General features: G+C 35.4%; 1 protein-coding gene across 23 annotated transcripts in view; it reads right to left on the bottom strand.

The window, feature by feature from the left end:
* SEMA4D (semaphorin 4D) overlaps nt 1-23031 on the bottom strand; it is a 191849-nt gene that overhangs the window by 80126 nt on the left and 88692 nt on the right. For 14 of the 23 annotated variants that reach the window (XM_069087798.1, XM_069087796.1, XM_069087782.1 and 11 more), the window contains one exon: nt 22386-22487. The exons of the other annotated variants lie outside the window; for them this stretch is intronic. The gene's annotated coding sequence lies outside the window, so the exon portion shown is untranslated. The remainder of the gene's footprint in view (nt 1-22385; nt 22488-23031) is intronic. 23 annotated transcript variants of the gene reach the window in all.

The raw sequence follows: 23031 nt of genomic DNA, 5'->3' as shown, positions 1-23031 counted from the left end.
AATATGTAAAAATGCCCTTTCCATATGAACAACATGAACACCTACAAGAAACCAAAGATTAAAAAATTTAAATAGAATCTCTGGAGGAAAAAAGCATAAAAACAAGCAGGAGAGAAGGGATCGATCTGACCCAATAAAACGAGACTATCACCAAAAACTAGAACAGACCAAAGACAAATGACTAATTCCATGGGACAGCAAGAAATATTAGAATTAAATCAAAAGATCAAGAAAAAAAGAAAAAAGTAAGGCATCTACTATCAAAACCTGCTGAACTACAAAACAGATCAAGGGTTTACGAATCACTGTATTTTCTGAAAATTGGAATTTAAACACAAAACAAAAACAAGACTGGTTACTGTATTTCAAGAAATGATAAACGAAAACTTCCCATATGTATTAGAATCAAAGACCAAAGTGAAAATAGGGAAACTCCAACCAATCACTTCCTGAAAAAAAAATCCCAAAAGGAACAGTACCAGAAATGGCAAAGCTTCCACATTATGTGTATTAGAATCCAGAAAGCAGCTCAGAGATCAGGGAACTACAGTTATGGTCACCCAAGACCTAGAAGCTTCTTATAAAAATGAAAGGAGACCTTGGAATATAATGTTCCAAAAGACAAAACCTATAGCCTTACAACTAAAAATAACTTACCCTGCAAAGCTGAATTATGTTCCTTCAGGGGGAAAAAAAGACCTTTAATGGAACAGAGGACTTTTCAAACATTTCTGCTTCAGAGATGAGTAGGAACTTTGAAATCAAACACAAATCCAGAGAAACCAAGAAATGTAAATTTATTTGAGCATTTTCAGGGATACATAGGATGATGTAGTTCTAACATATTAATAAGGCGTGAAGAAACAAGTGTCCCTTCAGAATCTTAAGGTCTTCAAAACATATTGAGGAAGTTAAATAAGAAAAACAGGAATTCTGGAGGTAGATTGGTTTTTCACTGAGAGTTTTAAAAAGATGAAAGAGCAAGGAGAGTAAAAGAAGAATATACTAATATATTAAGGAGGAAGAAGGGAGTAGAATTTCTCACAATTGGGGTGTGTGAGAAGAATATGGAGGAAACGGTGGAGAGAGTCGGTATTAGATGAAATGAAGAAAATCAGGTTGAATACAATTACATATATAGTAGTTTGGTTTGAAATACATCAAACTAACCTGAGAAGATCTGTATGAATTTATACAAAGTAAAAAAAAAAAATTGAAACACTTAGGATCAATTATCAAAGAACAAAAACAATCACAATATCAGAGTTTCCATGATGAAACATACTATCCACTTTCATTCAGAAAGAGAGGTGATGGACTCAGGGTGCAGACTCGAGTATGTATATGTATGTGTGGTTGTACATATACATACATATGTATATGTATACATGTATGTATGTGCTTATGTAGCAGAATGCAGACTAAAGTACATATAGTATGTCTACATACAATTATATAATAAACATTAGAAGAAAAACTATGAAATAGAGAGTAATAGTTGATACGGAATCATCTTTTTGCCTACTGCTGTATATATGAAAATGTTTCCCTTTTGTTACATAAAATAGTCACATAGTAGACGCTAGAGACAATTTAAATTTTTAAAAAGTTTTTTTCAACACAAAAGAAAAATGGGATATAGTCTCCACTTGAGAGGACTGGGATAAGATAAGGTAAGATATAAAGTAAAACCACACAAATCAACAGCCAACAAAACCCAGCAGGAAGAGAAAAAGAAATGCCATTAAAATAGCTATAGATAATAAAAAATACTTGGGAGTCCAAGTGCCAAGACACATACAGGAACTATATGAACACAATTACAAAACACTTTTTCATATGAAGATAGATTTAAGCAAGTGGAACAACATTAATTTCTCATGGACAGGCCAATCCAATAAAATAAAAATGACAATACTACCTAAAGTAATTCACTAATTCAGTGCTGTATAAATCAAACCACCAAAGAATTTTTTTATAAAGCTAGAAAAAAACAGTAAAAATTCATCTGGAAGAACAAAAGATCAAGAATATCAAAGCAATTGATGGGAAAAAAAAGTGAAGGAAGGTGACCTAGTAAGTAGTACCATATCTCAAACTATTCTACAAAATGGTAATCATCAAAATAATCTGGTACTGGCTAAGAAATAGAATGGTTGGTCAATAGAACAGACTAAGCACTAATAATATACAGAAATAGATGACCACTAGTTTTGATAACTCGAAAGATCCAAGCTACTCGAGGCAAGAACTCACTGTTTGACAAAACTGCTGGGAAAACTGGAAAGCAGTCAGGCAGAAACTAGGCATAGAGCAATATGTCACACTGTATACTAAGATAACGGTAAAATAGGTACATCATATAGACATAAAGGGTGATACATCTCAAGTAAATTATGGGAGCATGGGGAAAATTACCATCAGATTCAATTTGGATAAGGAAAGTGTTTATGACCAAACAAGACAGAAAAGATCAAGGGAAGTAAAATGGGTAATTTTGATTACATTATATTTAAAAAGTTTTGCACAATGAAGCCAAAATTAGAAGGAAAATAAGAACCTGGGGGAAAATTTTTATAGAAAGTTTCTCTCTGATAAAAGCTTCATTCTCAAATATATAGGGAACTGAGCCAAATTTATAAAAATAAGAGTCACTCCCCAGTTGATAAATGGTTAAAGAATTTGAACAGGCAGTTTCAGAATAAGAAATCAAAGTTATCGTTAGTCATATGAAAAAATGCTCTAAGTCACTAATAATTTGAGAAAGGGAAATTAAAACAACTCTGAGGTAACATATTTCATACCCATCAGATTGGCTAAGATGAAAGGAAAAGAAAATGACAAATGCTGGAGAGGATAGGTACACTAATACACTGCTGGTGTTAATGTGAATAGGTCCACCCATTCTGGAAAACAATGTGGAACTATGCCCAAAACTGGGTCCTTTTCATTCAACAATAGTGCTAGTAACACTGTACAACAAAGGAAAAGGACCAATAAGTACGAAAATATTTATAGCAGCTCTTTCTGCAGTGGCAAAGAATTGGAAACTGAAAATTCCATCAACTGGGGAATGGTTGAAGAAGTTGTGCTATAATATTATGACGGAATACTATTGTGCTGTAAGAAATGATGAAGGGGATGGTTTCAGAAAAACCTGGGAAGATTTATAGGAGTTTATACAAAATGAAGCGAGCAGAAGTAGGACAACATTATATATATAGTGACAGCAATGTCATAATGACAATCAACCAGGAAAAGATACAAGTGGACAGAAAGTCAGACCAGATATCACAACCAGAAGTACTCAAGAGTCCCAGCATCAATATTTAGGTTCAAAGTGAAGAAGTATGCTGGAAAAGTAAGCAAACAAACAAAAAAAATAATTTCACCCAAAACAGCTGTTATGGTGATAGGAAAGCTCAAGACACAAATACAGAAGAGAATGACTTAAGAAGATCTACATTAAAAATCTTAAAATTAAAAAAAAATACAGCTTGGGCATAAGTCCAATTAGGATTCCTAGAACAAAGAAAACGAGACTTTAAAAAATGATTTTAAAAAATCAAATGAAAGGAACACAGGGGGGAAAATGAGAAGTGAAAGTTAAGGAAGAAAGATATGAAATGAGAATTGACAGCTTGGGAAAAGAGATACAAAACCTTACTGAAGAAAATAACTCCTTGAAAATTAGAACTGGCATAATGGAAGACAATAACTCCATAAGAGATCAAGAATTTTTTTTTAAAAGTCAAAAGTCTGAAAAATAAAAGAAAATGTGAATTATCTCACAGGAAAAATAACTGATCTGAAAAGACAGATTTGAGTAGAGATCATTTAAGAATCACTGAACTACTTGAAAGTCTTGAACAAAAAGAGTCTAGATATCATATTTTAGGAAATGATAAAAGAAAACTTCCTGGTCATCTTAGAACCATAACTGAAAGAATTCACTGCTCATTTCCTGGAAAAAATCTTCAAAATGAAAAAAGAAATGTTATAGCCAAAATACAGTTAAGGAAACAATTCTGCATGCATCCAGAACGAGAAATTTTAAAAACAGAGGAGTCACATTCAGGATCACACAACATATAAAAGAGAAGAGAATTTGAAATATAATGTTCCTGAAAGCAAAGGACCTAGGATTATATACAAAAAAAATTTACCAGTAAAACTCAGTTATAGTATAACCCTATGGGGGGTAAGGGGAAAGGATATTTAACAAAATAAAGGATTTCCAAGAATTTCTAATGAAAATATCAGAAACAAGTAGAAAACATGGCATAAAAACACAGGAATCAAAAAGAAAGATAAACATGGGTGGGCAATCATAAGGGATTAAAAAGGTCAAACCATTTATATTCTGGTGTGGGGAGATAACCATGTAGCCCCTCAGAACTTTACCATCATCAGATCTCACAGAAAAAGTAAAAAATTAGACAGTGAGCCTGGGAAAGCTCTATATGTTTGAAGGATCTCAAAAGAAGGATGGCAAGGGTGGAGAAGAGGAACATAGTGGGAACATAAAGGGAAAGGGAAAAGGGAGGAAAATATCTCACATAAACGACATATGCAAAGAAGAGTTTCTAAACAAGGGGTGGGCAGTGGGGGAGCAAGCAATAATTGAACTTCACTCTCACCTAAACTGGTTAAAGGAGGGAAGAATACTTTCTCACACAAAGGGTTGTATACAGAAATACATTATACTCAGGAGGGAAACAGGAAAGAAAGGTCTTTTAAAAAAGGTGCAGTAAGAAGGGTAGATTAAGGGAGATAGTAGCAAAAAATACTCTTGGAGAGGGGGAAGGGAAAAAAGAAGAGGGAATATATATAAGAGGAAAGGATGGGGAGGACACACAGTTAATATAATTGTGAATGTGAATATGATGAATTCACCCACAAAACAAAAAGAGGAGAGCAAAATGGATTAGAAAGCAGAATCTAACAATTTGTATTATACAAGACACTTGAAAGAGAAAGAAACACACAGAGTTAAAATAAGAGGCTAGAACATAATCTACTATACTCCAGCTGAAGTGAAAAAGGCAAAGGTATCAATCATGATATTTGACAAAGAAAAACAAATAACAAACCCAATAAAGAGATAAATTTTACCATAGACAATGAATTCATATCAATATTAAATATACGTAACAAATAGCATAGCATTTAAATTCTTAAAAGTAAAAAAGTTAAATGAGTGACAAGAAATCGACAATGAAACTATAATAGTAAACCTCAATTTAACCCTCTCAGACCTAGAATAATCTAACCAAAAATAAGTAAGAAAGAATTTAAGGGACTGAACAGAATTTTAGAAAAGTTAGATATGATAGATCTTTGAGGAATACTGAATGGGAATAGAAAGGAGTAAAGAAAGGAGTAAGTTTGACACCTCCATATTAGGGCATAAAAACCTCACAAACAAAAGTAGAAATATCAATTACATCTTGTATTGATCATAATGCAACAGAAATTATATTCAACAAAGGTCCCTTGAAGAGAAGATAAAAAATGAATTGGAAACTAAATAACTTAATCCTGAAGAATATGTGGGTCAAAGAACAAATCACAGAAATAATCAATAGTTTCATTAAAGATAATGACAACAATGAAACAACATATCAAAATTTGTGAGATGAAACTAATGTAGTACTCAGTGGAAAACATTTCTCTAAATACCTTCATTAATAAAAGAGGGGAAAAGGGGGTGGGTAGGTGGCACAGTGAATAGCACACTGGCCCTGGAATCAGGAGGACCTGAGTGCAAATACGACCTCAGATACTTAACACTTACTAGCTGTGTGACCTTGGGCAAGTCACAACCCCAATTATCCTGCCTTTCCCCCTCCAAAAAGCAAAAAAAATAAAATAAAAGTTAAAAAATAAGAGAGGGGAAAAGCAGATAAATGAATTGGGCATTCAACTTTTTTAGAAACCCTAGAAAATCAATAAATTAAAATATTCCAATTAAACACCAAAATAGAAATCCTAAAATATCAAAGGTGAGATTAATAATATTGAAAGGAAAAAATAAAATAAAGAATTAATAAAACTAGGAACCATTAAAAGAACCCAAATAAAACAGATAAGTCATTAGCCAACTTGATTAAGAAAAAGAAAATGAAATTGCCAATATTAAAAAAAAATAAAAAAGGTGAATTCAGAACAAATAATGAAGAAAAAATAATTATTAAGAACTGGATTATGGAGAAAGCAAGGGAGTTCCAGAAAAACATCTACTTCTGCTTCATTGACTACAGTAAAACCTTTGACTATGTGGTTCACAACAAAATGTGGCAAGTCTTCAAAGAGTACTAGACCATCTTACTTATCTCCTAAGGAACCTGTATGTGGGTCAAGAAGCAACAGTTAGAATTGAACATGGAACAATGGACTGGTTGAAGATTGGGAAAGGAGTATGGCAAGGCTGTATGTTGTCACCTTATTTATTTGTTTGCTTTTTTTTGGAGGGGGGAAGGCAGGGCAATTGGGGTTAAGTGACTTACCCAAGGTCACACGGCTAGTAAGTGTTAAGTGTCTGAGGCCACATTTGAACTCAGGTCCTCCTGACTCCAGGGCCAGTGCTCTATTCACTGGGCCTCCTAGCTGCCTCTGTCACCTTATTTATTTAACTTATATGTAGAGTATATCATGTGAAATGCTAGAATGGACAAATCAAAAGCTGGAATTAAGGGTAATGGGATAAACAGCAACAATCTCAGATATGAAGATGATGTCATTTTGATGGCAGAAAGTGAAGAGAGAGTAAGAAGCCTCTCTCTCTCTCTCTCTCTTTTTTTTTTTTTGCTTTTTGGAGGGCAATTGGGGTTGAGTGACTTGCCCAACATCACATGGCATGTCAAGTGTCTGAGGCTGGATTTGAACTCAGGTCCTCCTGACTCCAGGGTCAGAGCTCTATTCACTGCACCACCTAGCTGCCCCAAGTAAGAAGTCTCTTGATGACAGTGAAAGAAGAGGGTAAAAGCTGCCTTGAAGCTTAACATTAAAAAAACTAATAAGATCATGGCAACTCATCCCACCACTTCCTGGAAAACAGAGGGAGAAGAAATGGAAGCAGTGTCAGATTTTATATTCTTAGACTCAAAGATCACTGCAGCTGATGGCTGCAGCCATGAAATTAAGACACTTGCTCCTTGAAAGGAAAGCTATGGCAAATCTGGACAGCACACTAAAAAGCAGAGACATCATCTTACAGTCAATGCTATGGTTTTTCCAGTAGCGATGTATGGCTGGCTATGAGAGCTGGGCTGTAAGAGAAGCTGAGCACTGCAGAATCAAAGTTTTTGAATTGTGATGCTAGAGAAGGGAAACTAATCAAAATAATTAAAAACTTCAGCCAAGGTGCAGGATGTAAAATAAATCCACACAAATCACCTGCATTTCTGTATATTACCAACAAAATTCAGTAGGAAGAAAATGAGAAATTCTATTTAAAATAACCATGGACAGTTTAAGATACTTGGGAGTCTACCTGCCAACAGAAATGAACAAAACACTTCACACAACATCTAAATATTTGGAGAAATACTGATTGCTCATGGATAGGCTAAGCCAATAGAATAAAAATTACAATACTACCTAAAATAATTTACTGATTTAGTGCTACACCAGACTACCAAAGGATTACTTTAAAGAGTTAGGGGGAAAAATAACAAAACGGGTTTAAAATATTAAAGGAATTAATGAAAATATGGGAAGGGAACCTGGTAGCACTACATCTCAAACTATACTACAAAGCTATAATCATTAAAGCAATTTGTTACTAGATAATAAACAGAGAGATTCATCAATAGAAGAGATTAGCTACACAACATACAGAAGCAAATAACAATAATACTGTTTGACAAATCCAAAGATCCCTGCTATTGGGGTAAGAACTTACATGAACTGATGCTGAGTGCAGTAAGCAGAATCAGAACATTACACAGTAACCAACAACACTGCAAGAATCAACTTTGATAGACTTAGCTCTTCTCAGTAATACAATGATCTAAGACAATCCCAAAAGACTCACAATGGGAAATGCTATCTACATCTAAAGAAAGAACTGTGAAGTCTGAATGCAGATTGAAGCATACTATTTTTTCCGTCTTTTTTTCTTTCTTGTGATTTTTCTCTTTTGGTCTGATTCTTCTTTCACAACATGCCTAATGTGGAAATATGTTTACTATGATTGCTTGCTGTCTTGGGGAGGGGTAAGGGAAGGGAAGGAGAAAAAAACTGGAAACCAAAATCGTATAAAAGTGAATGTTGAAAACTAAATATATATATTTTTAAAAGTTAACTGTTAACTTTGGACAGAATACTTTGAATTGAAGGATGAAGTCAAGCTACAAAGGGCTGAGATAAGTGAGAAAAGAAAAAACTGAAAAAACGAGTGAAGGCAACCTTTTCTATGAGTGGCTGATACTATTTTTGCCTTACACGTATTGGATAGGATTTTTGTTTGTTTTACAGCTCTCACTGTAAGATGAGATTTGCAAACTGAAAAGCAAATATTACATATAAGCAGAACTGTATCAGTTCTTTCCCTCCATGCTTTTACTAATCACTTGATATTCAACAGTAATGACAGAATCAATCAGTAAATATTTATTAAGCATTGGGGCAGCTAGGTGGCACAGTGAATAGAGCACTAGCCCTGGAATCAGGAGGACCTGAGATGGAGTGTGGCCTCAGACACTTAACACTTAGTAGCCGTGTGACCTTGGGCAAGTCACAACCCCAATTGCTCTACATTTCCCCCACCAAAAAGCAAAAAACAAATATTTATTTATTTATTAAGCACCTACTACACACCAGGCACTATTCTAGGCATTGGGGATACAAAGAAAAAAATTAAACAGTCTATTCCCTCAAGGAATTTATATTTATATTCTGGAAAATCCAATTCTCACCCACAAATACATAATTTTCCTAACATTAAACACTAGAGAATAGAACTTATCTTTGTCCTGCTGTTGGGAATAGCTTAATTTCTCGCATCCTCCCTAGTTTCTTTTGGTAGGACGTTGATCTTTCTCTAGAAAATAAAGACCTGCCAAATCACAGATCCCATTTCTTCTAGACCTTGTTGCTAAGAAACTTTTCATTCTCTAGGCTTCAACATATTTATCATCTGTAAAATATGAACACTGCAACCATTTTATTTCAACTTCCTTTATATTGTAATGGCCCTATAAGAATACAAATAAACTTTAAAGTCAGTAGAGTTTCTCTTTTAAATTGACCTTCTGAGTTAGAAATAAAGTCTAAATGACAAAAACTTACAGTGTTAGAAGCCTGAAAACCTGATATGGTCTACTATTTTAATAATCATAAGGTGGGGTTTAAATAAAGTAATTTAAATCCATCTTCAGCAGAAGCTTGCCTTGTGTAAGAACGGACCTATATTTTTTTAGTCAGATTCCATTACCAACCCTTCCCCCCACACCAAAGAGATTAGATCACACAAAGTGCAACACAACGGAAGCTTGCTAATTGCTAAAAGTAGTAGACTACTCAATTTAGAACAATCTGTTTCTCAATATTTTCAGCAGAACCCAAGGTTCAACTAGGTTTCCATAAAGATTTTTTTCCTATAAAGATTAATAAGTTCCTAATGTTAAATTGCATGAAGTATGGGATAAACAAGGAATTTTTACTAGAACTGAATAATTTAGATTCACAAGGGCCTGCGATTGTGGCTTTAAAATCATAAACTGGAAAAAAACCAAAACAGTGTGTGGTGAGTCAGAAGTCCTGATAATAAGAGTGACTTATTATTAGAAGTGGCCTAATTACAAAGCTCTCTGCAAGACAACACCTAAGGTTTGGGGTGGGTATACTGTGCTCTGTATTTGTTGAAGCAATAGCATATTCAATAGGACCAGTGTATGTTTATAGCAAGAAGGAAAGTGGTCAGTCTAGAGTCAGAATATAAAATCATAGAGTGTTAGAGCAAGAAAAAAAGACGTAAGGGGTTGTCTAGTGGAATTCTTTCATTCTGCAAAAGAAAACTGATACAACGACCTGTTCTCATGCAGTTATTTTTATCCCCATTTTACAGATACGGAAACTGAAAACTCAGATACATTAAAAGACTTAGCCAAGATTATACAGCTAAAAGAACTGGGAGTTCTGATAGCCTTCCCCTAATTCAGGAAGGCATTTCCAGTAAAGCTTTGCTATTTTTTCCTGCGATTCCCTAATTTTACATAGGGCAAATGAGATTTGCTGAATATTACTTGACTACATGTTACAGTCCTTCATTCTTTTCACCATACCATATGGTCTCTCCAGGAACTGGCAAAATGATAAGTCAATGGGGAAATGAATCTTTTTCTACCATAATATTTTCTCAAATATATCAATTTTATTCACTGAGGCACCCCTATGCACTTCTGTGGATGCTGAAAAACCAATTTGGCTTTAGAACAGGGCTTGTCTACAGCCCCAGAAGTCATCCTGAGCAGGAGCCCTCTGGAGAAAGGGCAGACTTGAATGAGCAGCCATATTAAGGACCTTTGGATAGCCAAAGGGCAGCATGAAAGCAATAGGTGCCAGGTGAGACAGAAAGAAAGTTGGGGGAGTTAATTATACAAAGAGAAATGGGGAGGAGCCAAATGAAAATTTCACTGGTTTCTCCAGTTTGGTGAGGCTTATAGGAGCAGCAACTGCCCTTAGAGGCATTTAAAATTTCTCTGATGAAAACCCATCTCTGTAGTACTTTGGTCACTTTTGCCAATACCAGCACTACAGAGAATTACTTCTCAGAAGGGAGAGCAGGTGATTACACAATATGCTGTTCAATGTGGCAAAAGGATCATAAGAACATAGAGAGTTAGAAGGAGCCTCAGAAGTAATCTAGTTTGCCTCTTTCTCCCCTTCCCCCATTTTACAAACAAGGAAACTGAGGGTAAAAGGCAGTTAAGTGACATGTCCAAGGTTACACTTCAGAGACATGGGTTGAGCTTGTATCCTTTGCCCATAGCATTAGCAAGCTCTCCCCTGTGCCACCAGGCTTCAATACTTGTATTATTATGAAGCTTATGCATGAACAAGCTAAAAAAGGTGCCATGAAAGGTTCTAGTCAATCCTAGCTCTCTTGAGATACATCTGTTAGCAACAAAGGAATGTCATGTGAAACAAAACAACCAAAGAAAACCAGCAAGCATCTCTGACAGAGACCTCCTGGGAGATGAAAAGCTCCCGGTGTAATCTCCTTGGGCTGCTTCAGAGCCCACAACCTGAAGCAATGGACCTCGGAATAGGTGACTGCACTAGGAAATGCTCTAAGCCCATCACCAGCAGTCTGAGGATATCCTAAGAAACTAGACTGAAGACAGCATGATCTGAGTGAGGCCACTGCAAAGCATGAAGCCTGAAGCTCTAGATCCATGATAGGTAATTAATTACACATGGAAATAGACAAGATCAATGCAACCTGGGCTGGGAGATGCCCAAAAGATCAAAAAGCTGCCAACTGCAGCAGTGAATGGATCTTTCCTTAACATGGTAAACAGCATTTACCTAACACAAAAAGCTAGCATTATCTGTGATGGAAAAATGCTAGAGGTTTTCCAGTAATATCACGGGTTAAAAAAAGAAAAAGATATAATGGTAGCATTATTATTTAATATAGTTCTAATAAAGAAAAGTAATCGAGGGAATAAGCATAGACAAAGTAAAAAAAGTATAACTACTTTTTGAAGAGGATACAATAATTTTCTAACAAAACACCCAATATTTAAATAAAAAATTAACAGGTTCAACAAAAGGGCTGATACAAAGAAAACTCTCACAAATCATCTTTCAATACATTACTCTCAAAACCAAGCAGAGATAGAAAAAAAACTTCTTTCAAAATAACTATAAAATTTATAAGATACTTAGAAGTAAAACTATCAAGGCAAAGGGATTATATAGAAATATCTAACAACACTCTTTAGAGAAATACAAAAAATTTAAATAATCCTAATAGACATAATGAAAAAAAAAAGTGAAAAGGAAAGCATACTGGATCTCATCTTTCTTATTACCTTTGAGGGAGCCCCTGTTATCCCAGGCATCCTGGCCAACTTTAGTGTCATACTTGATTCCTCATCCTTACTCACCGCACATGTCCAATCAGTTGTCAAATCTTATCATTTTTACTTTTACAGTTATTTCTTTTATATCCTCTTTTATCTAATCACGTAGCCACCACAAAAGTATAGGCCCTCACTTGGACAAATTGCAATTGGCCTTCCTGCCTCAATTTTCTCACCATACAAATCCATCCTCCACTCAGCTGTTACAAGTGACTTTCGGGTGGCTAGGTGGCACAGTGAATAGAGCACCAGCCCTGGAGTCAGGAGGACCTGAGTTCAAATCCGACCTCAGACACTTAACACAAAAACTAGCTGTGTGACCTTGGGCAAGTCAGTTACCCCTAATTGCCCTCCAAAAAAAAAAAAGCAAAAAAAAAAGTGACTTTCCTAAATTATAAATTTGATCTATTGGCTCCCTATTAACCTCCAGGATAAAATATAAAAAGTCCTTTGCTTGAAATTCAAAGCATTTCACAATCTGGCCCCTTATTAGATTTTTAATCTACTTTTATTTTACTCTTTCTTACTTTACACCTTGTGATCCAGTTTCACTGGCCTACTTGCTGTTCTTCATACAAACACTTCCCCTGTTCCTGGCATACTCTGCCCCCGTATTTTTGCCTCTTAGCTTCCCAAGCTTCTTTCAAAACTAAGCCCAATTTCCACCCTTTTCAGGTCTTTCCCAGTCCTCCCTCCCCAACTACTGTCTATCTTCTAAGACTACCTTCCTTCTACTATGTATGTATCATCAGCATGTCCATGTGTGCATTTTGAAAAAATTTACATATTGCCTCCCCCCTTTGAATGTGAGCTCCTTGAAGGCAGGCAGTGTTTTTGCTTTTCTCTGTATATCATTACTTAGCACTGTATCTGGTAAATAGCACAAAATTATTAAATTCCTATGGACTTGTGAAGAAAAAACAGATCATATTAGCTACACAAGACACAGAACTAATTAAAATGAATAGCAATGTTTCATAAACAGAAGGATTATGAGAATTCACTATTCAACAAAATTGCTAAGAAAATGGGAGAAAAGTCTGGCATATTAGACTTTTAGGCCAACAAGTGACACCATGTGGCACAATAAGCTCTAAAAGGAAACATGATCTTTAAACAAATGGTCATATCACAAATAAATTAGAGAAGCAAGAAAGAGTACACTTTTTTTTTTAAACAATCGGGGTTAAGTAACTTGCTCAAGGTTACACGGCCAGTTATTATTTCTGCGTGTGGTGCTGAGTGTCTGAGCCCGGATTTGATCCAGGTCATCCTGACACTGGAGCCGGTGCTCTTACTCACTGAGCCACCTGGCCGCCCCAAGAGTACACTTTTAATAATGGATATGGCAAGAGTTCTTGACCAAACAAGGGACAGATGATCACAAGATAAAATGGATAATTTTTATTACATAAAATTGAAATCGTTTTTTGTTTGTTTTATACCAAGTATGATATACATTCCTGTAATCTCAGCTACTGGGCAGGCAGAGCTTAGTGGATTTCTTGGGAGTTATGAGCTATAGTGGATTATGTTGATAGGACGTCTGCACTAAACTTCACATCATTATGGTAAGCCCCTGGGAATGGTGAGCCACCAAGTTTTCTAAAGAGAGGATAATGCCTGTGAGTGGCCCCTCTACTTCCAGTTTGGGTAAGATGGGGAGATCAAGTCTTTAAAAAATAAAAAAGGTAGAAAGTGTTTTACACAAATAAAATCAGTGCAGTGGGAATTGGAAAGGAAAGAGTTAACTGGGGAAAAAATCTTCGCAGTAAATTTACCATATTTCTCTCATACATCAAAGATACACAGGGAACTAATATAAATGTGTAAGAATAACAACTAGTAGATAAATGGTCAAAGGATAACGACGGGCAATTCTCAAAAGAAAAAAAGGTAAATTATCAATAACTTCATTCAAAAATGTTTGGAATCACAAACAATAAGGGAAATGCAACTCTGCGATTAAAACAACCCTGAAATTATACCTCTTTATCCAACATCCAACATCCAAAAAAAGGAAAGATGACAAATAACAAAGATTTTTAAGTGCCTCATGTGCCAGGCACTGTGGAAGGTACTAGGAATATAAATATAATGACCCAGAAATATCACCACTAGAAGAGATCAAAGAGAAGACAGATGCTTTTTTTCCTCTTCTCTTTTTCACTTCTCTACTATTAGTGATCTATCTTTGGACCTCATCACTCAACTGAAATACCCTGAAACTCTCTTAATGTCCAAATCTGATGGCCGTTTTTCAGTCTTCATTCTTTGTAAAAGATAATGTTGCATTTGACACTGACGACCACCCTCTTCACCTGGATACTTACTCTCTCTTCTCTGGGCTTTCCTGACATTATTCTCTCCTAGTAATCCTCCCACCTGTCCTGGAAAGATGGTACCATGCATAAAGAAGATGAAAAGGCCAATTTGGCTATATAACAGAATTTAGGAGAAATAATATCTATCCCCCATTGCAAGAATGCTCTGCTCTTCACCTATGCCTCAAAGAATTCCTCTCTTCTTCAAAATATAGTTAAAACATCATCTATGTGAAAGCTTTACAATTTTATCCTGCTAGGGCCTAAGTGACATTTAATGACTCTGTATTTATTCTCTTTATTCTGTATACACTTAAATATGTCTTTATTGTCTTTCTCCTTTTAGTTCCTTGTAAATAGATATTGTTTCATTCATTGTATTTATATTCCTAGTACCTCCCACAGTGCCTGGCATATAACAGGCCCTTAATAAATACTTATTAATACATTGATACAGTCATATACCATAATTTTTCAACTATCTGCAATTTATGGGCATCTCTTTTGTTATCAGTACTTTGCTAAAGTGTTGCTATGAGAGTTTTTATTTGTATAATTACTTTCCCTCTATCTTTTATCTCCCTGAGGTATAATCCTAGAGGATAGTAAGAAATTAAAACACATGTATTGATTGATTGTGATATAAAAATAAAATATGGAAAAAGTACCAATAAAATATTAAAATATATGGAAGAGAACAAAAGAAAGTTTAGGAGACACACAGGTAAGGTAGTGTAGCAGCTAATGTGTTCAATTTAACACACACTTAAACAACAAGCTCTCTCTCTCTATATATATATATGTATATATATATATATATATATATAAACTTAGTATCACGTGAAGTTCTGTTTTTCTTGTCTTTTTATATGAGAAAACACACATTTGTTAAGTCCATAATAATAAAAGAGAAACTTTTAAAAAATAAGGAGAAAGGGTAGAATTAGTGAAGGAATAGTCACAAGTAAAACAAACTATAGATTCATAAGTGTTGATCATAAAGAAGGGGTAAAAAAGAGAAAAGAAAGGCAAGAACTAGCACTTAGTTTTCATCTTGTTGAAGAGGAGGTAGATAGTGGAGTAGGATCAAAGATGATTAGACGTGATTATACTCTCTTTTGTCACTTTTTTCTGTGCAAAAGGTGAGTGTAAGGGGAACAAGGGGAGAAAATATTACAACAGGATATGATTGAGTAAAAAAAATTAAGAAACTTAACTGAAAGGCGAATAGAATGAACTCATAAAACTCAAGGGGGTAACAGAGTATATTAGAATGCAGTTCCAACAATATTTTGTTAACAAAAAAAGTCAACTAAAAACATAAATGTTTACACAGATTTTAAGCAAAAAAGGTTGGGGTAGAATTTTCATAATGTCCCAAGCAAGTTCAAAAATCTGAGGTATCCATCATGATCTCAGACAAGGCCACAGCAAAAAAGAGACATGGTTAAAAGAGATAAGAAAGAAAACTACATTATACTTAAAGGCATCATAAATAATTAAGTAATGTCAATAATTAATGTATATGTACCAGATGGCATAGCATTTAAGTACTTAAAGGGAAAGTTAATGGACAACTAAATTATAATCGTCTAAGACCACAATGTGCCCTTTTCAGACCTAGACATATCTTTAAAAAAATAGATAAATTAGGAAGTAGTTAAGGATTTTAAAAGCTACATATAATAGATTTCTGGGGATACTGAATTTGAATCAAAAGAAGTATACATATTTCTTGGTTATGTATGATGTCTACAAAAACTGCATATTTCAAGGGTAAGAAAACCTCATAATTAAATGAAAAAAAATTATTAAACACATTTTATATACTATATATACTATACAAAAAGTATAATTAATAAATAGCAGTTGAACAAAAGACTCAAATCTTAATAGAGATTAATAGATAAATAATTTATGCCTAAGGAATATGAGAGCCATAGAACAATTTTTGGAAATAGTGGATAACTTCATAAATAAAAATAACAACTGTGAGACAGAATATCAAAATTTTGTGATCCAGTCAAAGCATTCCTTTTAGGAAAATTTAGATTTCTAAATATTTTCATCAACAGAAATAACAGATCAATTGTTGGTCAAGTAACTAAAAAAAGTAGAAAAGAATTTTTTTTAAAGGACACATATACAAAATAGAAATTTGTCATATCAAAACAATAAATAATTTTAACAACTTCATAATGAAAAAAAGAATTCAAAACACATGAAGAAATTTTAAAAGTTAGAAATTATGTTGGCTATTTATATGGCAACAAAACTGTTAAATGAAATGGAAGAATGTTTAAAAATAAAATACTGAGACTAACAGAAGAAATAAAGAGTTGAAATAACTCAATCTCACAAAAAGAGCTCAAATAAGCTATATAATAGAACTAAAAAGAAAACAAAGATGAGATGGATTTATTCAGTTCCATCAAATATTAAAACAATTCAAATAGTCACAAATTATTTACAGAAATCAAGAAAGAATTTTGTCTACCAAAATCCTGAGAAAATACTTAAACCAGAAAAAGTAAATATACCACCATTTCTAATGAAGACAGATGCAAAAATACTGAATAAAATATGAAAGACATTACAATGACATATTAAAAAGATTATCCTCTATGAGCATGTTGAGTTTATACCAGGAATGAAGGACTGATTTAACATTAGAAAAACCATAAAAATAGAACATGTTAATAGAAACAGACAAAAATCCCACCCCACATTTTATTACTAGATACAACAAAAATCTGACAAAACAACCCAATTTATATTTTAAAAAAAAACATTAAAAAGCATAGGAATAAATGGACTTTCCTTAACACTGTAAACTTTTTTTTTTTTTGGCTTTTTGGAAGGGGGAGGGCAGGGCAATTGGGATTCAGTGACTTGCCCAAGGTCACATGGCTAGTAAGTGTTAAGTGTCTGAGGCCACATTTGAACTCAGGTTTTCCTGACTCCAGGGCCAGAGCTCTATTCACTGCGCCACCTAGCTGCCCCACTGTAAATTATTTCTATTTTAAAACTGAGAGATAGCATTCTCTATAGTTGAAAAATGTCTTTTCAAGAAGCTAAGATGTCTACTGTCCCCACCATTATTTTATATAATTCTAGAAATCTCAGCTATAGCAATAACAGAAGAAAAAGAAGTTTGATGATAAGCATAGGTCATCAAACAGAAAGAAGATGTAAGCAAAACTCCCAATTCCTACAAGAGAATTCTCATGGCAAGGAGGCAGCTCTAATGACTTCAAGTGCCATACTTGACAAAGTATCTTCAAAATGTTTCACTTATCTCTCCCCTCTCATCTATCTTAGCAACAGCGTCTTCCTCAAATTATTTTTTATTTACTTTTCAATTTACCTGTTGTAGAATGATGGCCTCTAGAAGGCAATACATCAACAAACACTTATTAAGTACCTTCCACTATAAAAACAAAAGCAAAAGAGCCGCTACCCTCAAAAAGCTCAGGTCTTAATGGGATAGGGATGGAAAGAAGGATGTACATATATAAGTAGAGAGAAAACACAGAAAAAGTAGGTACAAGGTAATCTTGATGGCAAAGGCACTAGCACTGAGGGGAACCAGGAAAGGCTTCATATAAAAGGTGACACCTGAGCGAAGTCTGAGAGGAAACTAGGAACTGATTCCAAGAGGTAGTCCAGTAAAGAGGCACTGAGCAGAGGAAGAAGAGGAGGAATGCCTATTTGGCTAGACCATAGAATAAAGAAATTAAAATAAGGTATGATAAAGCTAGAAAGGTGGAATGGGGCTAGGTAGTGAAGAGCTTTAAATAATAAATGAAAGAATTTATATTTCATGCCAAAGGTAACAGGAAACCACTGCAGTTGACTGTGTGTGTGCCAGTTAGAACTGTGCTTCCCCCAAAGCACTGGAATTTGTGTAGAGTATGGACTGCAGTGGGGTGCAACTGGGGGAGGGAGATCAATCAGGGTAATATTACAATATACAGGTGTGAGGTGATGAGGGCCTGCAACAGGGTAGTGGCAATGTCAGAGGAGAGAGAAAGGTATGTATATGTGAGACGTTACAAAGGAAGCCTTGACAGGACTGGGTAAGGGAGAAGATATGTGTAAGGTGAGTGAGAAGCCAAGATGACACCCAGGTTGTGAGTTTGTGTGACTGAAAGGATGGTGATGCTCTCAACAGTTAGAGGGTAGTTAGGAAGGGAAGGGCTTGATGTGGAGGGAGAATATGTGTGTGTGGGAGAGAAATGATGAGCTTTCTGAAGTTGAGTTTAAGATGTCTATGATACGTCCAATTTGAAATATCCAAAAGTCAGCTGGATATGTGAAACTGGAGGTCTGGTGATAGGCCAGAACGAATAAATATATATTAAAATAATATGCACAGAGAAGATAACTCAATCCATGGGAGCTAATAAGCTTACTAAATGCAATAACAGAGAGAGAAGAAAGCTTAGGTCAGGCCTTTAGGGGTATGCACAGTGAGTGGGCATGAAGTAGGATGAAGATCCAGCGAAGGAGAGTGAGAAGGAATAGCTATACAGGTAGATGAAGAACCAGGAGAGAACGTGTCACAAAACCCTAATGATAAGAGAATAACGAGAAGACAGTGATCTACAGTGTCAAAGGCCGAAGAAAGTTGTAAGTTTTCTCACGGTTACACACCTCAAACAACTCATTTGTCTTATCTGGAAACTGGTCCCAGATTGATCAATCAGTTAACGTTTCCATGTTTGATTGTTCACAGACACTTGGGGGGAGTGGGACACCTCTTCTTCTGATTTCAGGGAATTGTACCTGTTCACTCTCCCCCTCCCAACTTGCAAAGTCCCTAATCTTTCCTCCAATTGGAAATCACATTGCCTAATGTTGTATCCTGGCTGTTTCCTTTCAATTACCTGGTGTGATTTGATTATTTTTTAATGTTTAGAATTTAGAATTCTGTATTTGGGTTCCAGCATTAGGGTGAGGAAGGTCCCTGTTCCTGATTTGCTGGGTAATTGGCACGCACTGCTTAATGAATCAATATGCTTGGAAGCTCAATTCTTTGTTTCCTCAGTCATTTCATCTTTCACTCACCACACCTCTACACATGAGACAGGGTTGAAGGATAAGATAGAGGGGGAAGGTATGTAAGTGGAGGAAAAAGAAAGGAAAAGAGGAATCTCTCCACAGATGACCTCATTTTTTTTCAGTGAAATATGAGGAAAAGTTCTTAGCTGAGAGAATGTTGGGGTGGGGGTGCCATGAGAAATTTGAGGAGGGTTCGGAAAGCTGATGTGGTGAGTGGGATAGTGAATCAATTTAGGGAGAAGCTGCTATGCTGCAGGGAGGGTCCGGTCAAGATTATATGACAAATTTGTAGTAGATCCAGTCAGCATGGTTTCATGACTTTCTCCAGCTTCATTCTGCTGCAGGTAAATAGAAAAGAAGGCAATGGACAATGGGACTATTGTTTCTACTATTTCTCACGTATCTGGGTGTCTTCATCCCACCTTATATGTCCTATCTCCTCCTCCTGAAGTTTTTTCATAGTCTAATTCAGCTGTTACCTCCTTGAATCTTTCTCTTACATCATCCCTTACTTCACCTTCCAAATGAAAAATTGTTTTTCTTCAACTTTCTCATTGCGTTTTCTTGGGCCTTTCCTTTGCTCTTATTTTTCTCCCTTATAGCTTGATCATTTATGTACATGTCGTCTTCTTCCCACCTTCACCACAATTAGATTATATAAAATCTGAGAGACTTGGGACTACATCAGGTCTGTCTTTTCTTTTTTTTGGCTTCACTGACTAGTGCGATGCTGTATACATAGTAGGCAATTTTAAATGTTTTCTGAATTGGTTTGAAGTACACCAGAGTTCTCAGGGGAACAGAGATGATGGGATGGATCTGTGCCTGGTTCTCATTCATGATTTCATCAGTGAACCTAAATTTGCTAACAGTTATATATTCTTAGCCCCTGGGAAGACAATGGCTAGAAAAGATAAGTGGTCCTTGTGGGATTTTCTAGCACAACCGGCTACATTCTTATGGGGCTAGCTTTGTGTGATTCATTCTATCACAATGATGTATTTGTTTCAAATGGTTTATGATAAGCTTTAGTAAACAGTATGTAAAGAATTAAGAAGCATCAGCAATTGTCTCTCAGAAGCATAAAATGTCATTAAAGCAGATCAATGGAAATGTTATAAAAAGACTGCTTTTACATCCATTTGCTTTAACATCATCATACATTTCTCTTCTAAGCTTGTGAAACTAATTTGAGTTTAAAAAAGGAGTAGAGATTCTGCGAGTCAGAATAATGTAAAAAGTCTTTTTCTCTCTTTCCTCATTCTCAGTTCTCCCCATCACCCGCTTTTTTAAATAAGAGAGATGTTTGTTGCAGTGTAGGTAGAACCAAATGCTGTAATGAGTAGGCCAATTCACCAGGGTAGAATGGTGCTAGGGAATGTCTTCTACTTTTTCTCCTCTGAAAAAAGAATAAGGAACTATTATATGCATGAGGAGAATGACTGTATTAAAAACTATAAGAGGAAAGGGAAAAAGAAAATTGAAAGCATCCCCTATGTGAAAATGAGGTTTTCATGGGCACTATTATGCTAATTACTACTACAGCTATTGATCTTTTTAAACAAAATTCAATCAATATCGGGAGTGAAGGAACCTGGAGTCAGGATAAATACAAAGGGCAAATGCTTTTAACTTAACGACACTGATCACATTTGGCTCTCCACGTATTAATGGGTTCAGAAAAACACATTTAAGACATGGTAATAGCCTATCTAAATTTATTGTGTTTTCATGGTGTAGAAAGTGCTAAATCTGGAGTCAGAGGTCCTGAATTTAAAAGCCAGACTATCTATAAAACAAGAGGAAGACTAGACAATGTATAAGGTTCCTTCTACTTCTAAATCTATGACACTATACTAAGAAGTTCATTTACCTCTTCTGTACAACAGAATAACAAATGTAAATGTGCTTTACTCTCTTTTTCTCCACTCCCTTCTGATTATTCTAAATTTTCTTGATTCATTATCTGAGAAATTCTGCAGTACAATGAAAGGAAGCAAGCAGGACACACCATTAGAAACCATAAATAACATGTAGGGCCAAATACGTTTTAACACTTTTGAGAAAAATGGCCTTGAGTATGAAAACATTAAACTTGCTAAGGAAAATATAATGCAAAATATATCTCAGATACATAGCTAAGCACTCTATATTTGGGAAATGCAAGTCATGTGTTTCATTTTCCACATCAGATCATGGAAAGATAAAATGTTTAAATAATAAGAAATGAGTAATATGTGCAAATCTAATTCATTACAACAATGTGGGTTTCCGCTGTCAGTCTTGAAAAATTTTAGGTTCATGCATTTACATTTTTAACTAATATTCTGACATAAGTTTTACCCTATCATAAATTTTGTTTTTTAAATCAGAAAATTCAAGTTTTATCAATTAGTTAAAATGATGCTTTTCAGTGCATTCCAAGAAGGAAGCTGGGAGAGACAAATGCAGAAGGAAGAAACTGCCAACCCCAGGTACCGCATTAAGAAGAGACTAGTTGAAAAACAAAATCAAATCACAGCAGAGAGTAGAAAGGGCACTTAATCTCACCATAAAGTTTCTTCATCGAAAATACGGATAACACTTATACTCTGTAGCTGCTGTGAGAATTAAAGGAGGTAATGTAGATGAAAGTCCTATCTTTGAGTTACACTGTAAATGCTATGTAGATGACATTATTATATTATTTACCATCTCTATCAGTCACAGTGAAAGATGGTCTTTTTAGTCATTAAGTAAAGTCAATAAGCCTTTATTAAGTGCATACTATGTGCCAGGAACTGTGTTAAGCAAAGGGAATACAGACAGAAGCAGAAAGAAAGGAAGATTCTGCTCCAAAGAGCTTTCATTCTAATGGAGGAAGATGAGAAGCTGGATAGGGAGGGGAGAGATGAAGGGATACCTGGCAGGAGGGCATGGTAAAGTCTGGAGTGCAGCCTGAAGAGCAATGAGGACATGGCTGGCTTGGGCATCCTTCTTAAATGGAGGTTCTGGTAGAAGTCATCTAATCAGAAAGAGAAAAAGCACAAAGATGGGGGTTGATACCAGTGTGTGAATTCTAGGGCTGTAATGAGCTTCCAGCATGAAAAGGTTTCTGGGGCATCACCTTATTCTTTCCTTCACTTTTTTCCCCAATGTTCAAAGCTTCTCACTTTGAAACGGTAATTTATGAAAATGCAGATCCCCTCACTGAGCAAATCAGATTTACTGAGGGAGGATAGTTGAAAACTTTAAACTCTGACTCTCATCTTCCCTATCTAAAGCCCCACCTGGGCTGCTCCCCAGATCTGGCCCTCCTATTCACAGGTTGGGTTCCCAGAGGGCAGGGGCTATTCTACATTCTCTAGTCTATGGATCTAGATTCACTTCTAACATTATGGCTCGTGAGCCTCAACCAGTGTGCTTTCTAATAAAAGTGAGACAGCAATCACAGTTAGCTCATACAAAAGGCATTTACTAAGATAAAGATGTAACAATAGTAGGTATGCAATACTCCTCTCATAAATTGGGTGTTCTCTCCCACAAATACAATGGTATTAATAAGAAGA

The sequence above is a fragment of the Petaurus breviceps genome, unplaced genomic scaffold, assembly GCF_028583685.1.
Source record: "Petaurus breviceps papuanus isolate PSGF00001 unplaced genomic scaffold, PetGlider_PUasm1.0 183, whole genome shotgun sequence".
NCBI classification, from domain to species: Eukaryota; Metazoa; Chordata; class Mammalia; order Diprotodontia; family Petauridae; genus Petaurus; species Petaurus breviceps.
Note: the sequence above shows the minus strand (reverse complement) of the source record. Positions and strands in the feature narration are given on the sequence as shown.